The sequence below is a fragment of the Vespa velutina genome, chromosome 1 (assembly GCF_912470025.1).
Source record: "Vespa velutina chromosome 1, iVesVel2.1, whole genome shotgun sequence".
In the NCBI taxonomy this organism is placed as follows: domain Eukaryota; kingdom Metazoa; phylum Arthropoda; class Insecta; order Hymenoptera; family Vespidae; genus Vespa; species Vespa velutina.
Genome location: NC_062188.1, coordinates 19,164,334 through 19,169,333, shown reverse-complemented (window position 1 = coordinate 19,169,333; position 5,000 = coordinate 19,164,334). Strand labels below are relative to the sequence as shown.

Genomic DNA, 5,000 nt, shown 5'->3' with positions numbered 1-5,000 from the left:
CGTAGTATACAACATCTGTGCGTAGTAGTAGTAGTTGTAGTAGTAGTAATGGTAGACCGTAGTAGCGAAAAAAAAAAAAAAAGAAAAGAAAAAAGAAGAATAAAACATTGTCTGTCGCTTGAGGCCCGTCTGTGAAACGTAATTTCCAAGAATTTATACATACCTTTAAGGTCAATGTATTTTTCCAAGAAATTATATAGGTCAATGGGTATTCAAAAAAAAAAAAAAAAAAAAAAAAAAAAAAAAAAAAAAAAAAAAAAAAAATCTCACACTTATTTTTACCAACATCGAAATATCTTCGGAATTAAAAGTCGTAGAGACTTCGAATAAAAAGGAGAAAGGAAAAGTGGGGGAAAAAAAAAAGAAAGAAAGAAGAACCATTTTGTAGGTTAAAATATTTTTTTTTTTTTGCTATATTTTATTAATAAAATGTATAACGATTTGTTATAAATAATTTTCTTTTTTTTTTTTTTTATAGTATTCATACTCGTAGAGATTTATATGAAGTTAAAGTAATTACTGATATCATATATGTGTAATATTATTGAATATATTTATTAATTATATTACTCCCTTCATATAAACAATTCATTATAAAATCATACAAAAAAAAAAAAAAAAAAAAAAAGAAAAATGTATCTGTATAAGACCGATGTAATGTAATGTAATATAAATATAAACCTATAGAATCTCATACGTAATCTTTATTCTTTGTATATCGTTAATAATTTTGCATATTGAGAATTTGTTGTTAAAAAAAATTTACTTTTAAAAATGAAACATTTCGTTGTCATTGCATACGATAAAATAATATATGACAATAATGTAATATCATATAATGTTGTCGAAAGTAATATACAATTTTCTCGTTTGTATAGTTTAACAAATGTATGGCAATTTGTTATAAACAATTTTTTTCTTCTTCTTCTTCTTCTTTTTCTATAAGAACAGAAATGTATACGATAAAGAATTAATCTAATCTCGTATAAATATGTTAACACGTCGAATACAAGATACAATCGTCCAGATATATTATTTAATAATTATATAACAATTTGTTGTAAATAATTTTTTTTCTTTTTCATTCTTTTTTTTTTTTTTTTCTTCTTTTTCTATGAAAACATTCAAAAACTATATACGATAAAGAACTAATCTAATCTAATACAATATTAGCTTGTCGAATGTAATGTAAAACATTCTTCTTCTTATCATCATCATCATCATCATCATCATCATCATCATCATCGTCATGATCATATTTTTTTTCTTTATTTCTTTATTTTATGTACTCTTCAACGAAAAAAAAAAAGAAAAAAAAAAAACTCGAATTTCTTATTCACGATAGTATCGTTCGAATAGTACGAAAAGCCTTTCGCGACATTTCCTTTCCATTGAATTGCAATTAGAATTCAAGATATCAAGCGTATAACCTGTAGACCTCTAAGTACGAATGCGTACGAATGTATATACATACACATACATACATACATACATACATACATACACACACACGCATACGTACGTACGTGTATGTGTTTGCACGGATACATAGAAGAAGTATCGCCTCGATCGTCGAGCTCTCGACGAAACTGGTATCGGTGCTTGGAGAAAAAAAAGAAAAAGAGAGACAGAAAGAGAGAGAAAGAGAGAGGAAAGGAGGGAAGAGTAAGAGGAGGAGGAGGAGGAGGAGGAGGGTTGGCGAGGAGGGAGGTAAGGGAGGATAGTTGGGTGAGCCAGAGAAGAAAGAGAAAGGTAACGCGAGAGTGGAATCCTCCTCCTGGTGCGCCTCTTAAGTATCTAGAAAAGCACGTCGTAGAATACCTTATGAGGCTTAAAACCATCTACGAAGGAATGTCACAAAATCTAACGTGTGTCTCATAAAAGAGAACAACAAGACAACAACGGCAGAATGCAACAAGCCCAACAGGATCATCCCGACTACAATGGTCAAGAGAACGACCACAAGAACGACCAAGAGAACGATCATTCTTTTCTTTTTTTTTTTTTTCTCCCTTTTTTCCTTTCTTTTTTTTTTTTCTTTCCTTTTTCTTTTTCTTTCTCTTTCTCTTGTGCGTGCCAACGCTAACGAGCCTTTTGTATCCAACAAATCTTTTTCCTCAAGATTTTCCTTATTTTTCTTGCTTTTCTTTTCTTATTTGTTTGTTGGTTGTTTGTTCGTTTGTTTGTTTTTTTTCTTCTCTCTCTCTCTCCCTCTCCCTCTCTCTCTCTCAAGTAAAACTAAATTACATTCCATTCGTTATTAGACGAGAACGAGAGACCCATCGCCATAGTTCTTTTTCCTTCGTTAATTGTTCGGTTTTTGTGTAAGAAAATTAATATAGAAAAATAATAGTAATAATAATATAAAATATGAAATTAAAAAAGAAAAAAAGAAAAAAGAAAAAATAAAGAAAAGAAAAGAAAACGCTCACGATAGGAAAGTAGGGCAACAACCGTTGTAACCTCGTTGTACGTATGATACACGTTAAGTGTCGTTAAAGTAACGGGGTTTAATATGTTTCATTTCGACATAGTATGTATGTATGTATGTATGTATGCATATATATATATATATATATATATATATATATACGTTTGAACCTACGCGTGTTAAGTTTTCAACAAAATTTTACATTCGTTTTGGAGAATTTGTTCTATATATTATATATATTTCGATTATTTATTTATTTATTTATTTATTTATTGTATAGAGTCTGAACTTAGTCGGATTATTATGTTTAAGGAAAAAAAAAAAAAAAAAAATGACAGGAAAAATCTTTGCTTTTTCCTATGATCTATTTCGTCGACACGAAGACACTTTTACAAATATAAATGAAAAATAATGAGGAAATGTTGATTTAGAAAGAAAAAAAAGAAAAAAAAAAACAAAAAGAATCTGTTAACAATTTTTTTTTTTTTTTTTTTTTTTTTTTCACATTTCGTTTTACTTTCTCATAGAAACTTGTTATTATATTTCAACGTTATTCCTCTATTGTTGTTTAGATATAAATAAGATATTCACCGTTATCAGGTTTTATTTCTCTCAGAGTTATGGAATAGTTATCCAAGGTAAAAAAAAAAAAAAAAAAAGAAAAACGAAAAGAGAGAAAAAAAAGGTTTAGCTATATCAAACTATTCTGCACGTTTATTCGACAAAAGAAAAAAGAAAAAGGAAGCTAGACGGTAAATATGATATTCCCGTTGGATTTCGCGTATCCATTCCTACCTCGTATCCGTTCTCTATCTACCGTACTACGATTTAAAAACTTTCAATTGACATCGCGACGGAAAGCACTCGAAACGCGCGAGTGAAACGTACCAGCTCAGAATTCTATAACGACGTACGAAGTATCTTATCGCTTTTCGACGTCGATTCCCTCTCTTCTCAACTTCTATCCTTTAATATCAGTGACAAGTAAATTTACTTTTTGCTCGTAACCAAAATTTTATATTCAATAAAATTCCAAAAGAAGTCACAACGAATATTTATTATAAATTGATATTTAATGTCAATATCGTGTATTCAATTAAAAAAATTTTGTTAATTCGAAAATTTATTATTATTTATTAATAAAAAAAATTTTAATGCGCATCGTTTATTAAATGGCATTGATTATTTTTATCTACATATATATATATATATATATATATATATATATATATATATATATGTATATATTAAATGGGTTTTCTTTTTCTCTCTCTTTTCTCTTTCTATCTTTTTCCTTTTTACATACATATATATATATATATATATATATATATCTATGTATATTTTTTTTTTTTATTCTTAATTTGATTTACTTTCTATTAATATATACAAAGATAATATCTACTCGCATATATATTTTTAAATCGAAAGAAATTGAATAACTGTGTTTATCATTTTAATTAATGAAATATTTCACTTTAATTAATGAAATGCAAAGCTGCTGTTAGCCGCAAGTCAACTGTTGGAGAGTTCCCAGACTCTCTTTGGTTGCCTGCCCATCACTGCTTTTATATCATTGTGTGTGTATTTCGTTCTAACGACATTCTTTCTCCTTAATGTTATTCGATATTCCTGCTTCTTTTTTTCTTTTTTTTTTTTCTTTTTCTTTTTTTTCTTTTTTTTCTTTTTTTTTTTTTTTTTTTACACGCGTTCTCTTTACACTCATCGCGCTGCGTTAAAAAAGTATCAAGTGATAACAAACGATAACTTTTGTTATCGTTTATTTGTAAACGTTTCTCTTCATTTTTCTTTCCTCCTTTTTTTTTTTTTTTTTTTTTTTTTTTTTTTTTTTTTTCTTTTCCTTTGTGTTCTCTCCTCGCCGAAGAAAAAGTGACAAAATATATCATTTAATCCCCATCGTGACTTAGAATAATATTTGCAACGGCGGAAAGTAACGGCTTTGTACGACTCGACGAAAGATAAATTTCGAAGGACACGCGAAATTATTTTCGTGCGACCTTAGGATGGCGCCGGATCAAAATAAAACTATCGGAGCTATGCGGAATAATAAAAGAAAATTTATTTTATTTTATTTCGCAATACTAACGCTCATAGACTTTATCGGATACTCATCATTTCTCTCTCATATTTTAGGTATAACAATTCTATTTAAATAAACAATCGTTTGAAAAATAATTTCTATCTGGGTTTTATCGTTCGCAAACATTTTTTTTACGATTATTATTCATCCTCAAGATTTATCTATTCCTCTACGTCGTAGTATCGTGCACGTTATTCTCGTTCATTCTTTTTATAATCTTTTTCTCTCTGAGAATTTCGAACGTTATCTATAAAAAAAGAAAAAAAAAAAAAAACGAAAAAAAAAAATTTTAATTAAAAAAAATCGTTTGAAAGAAATAACTCTTCTATTCAGAATTTTTTTTTTTTTTTTTTTTTTTTTTTTATCTACTATTTCTCCGTTCATACTATAATCGATCGATTAAAATTTTCTTTCTTATTTTTCTCGATTAGAATTTCGATTGTTGTGTGTATTATGTCGTGATAAGAA

At 27.8% G+C, this 5,000-nt stretch overlaps 1 protein-coding gene and 1 long non-coding RNA gene across 7 annotated transcripts in view; one reads left to right on the top strand and one right to left on the bottom strand.

Moving 5' to 3' along the window:
* LOC124956914 (serine/threonine-protein kinase 26) overlaps positions 1-5,000 on the top strand; it is a 101,833-nt gene that overhangs the window by 69,693 nt on the left and 27,140 nt on the right. The gene's annotated exons all lie outside the window — the stretch shown is intronic.
* LOC124956985 overlaps positions 375-5,000 on the bottom strand; it is an 8,270-nt gene continuing 3,644 nt past the window's right edge. The window contains exons 3-4 of one of the 2 annotated variants that reach the window (XR_007103422.1): positions 3,805-3,807; positions 375-939 (exon numbers count right to left, since the gene is read on the bottom strand). This is a non-coding gene — a long non-coding RNA (uncharacterized LOC124956985). The remainder of the gene's footprint in view (positions 940-3,804; positions 3,808-5,000) is intronic. The other variant, XR_007103421.1, reaches the window with a different exon arrangement.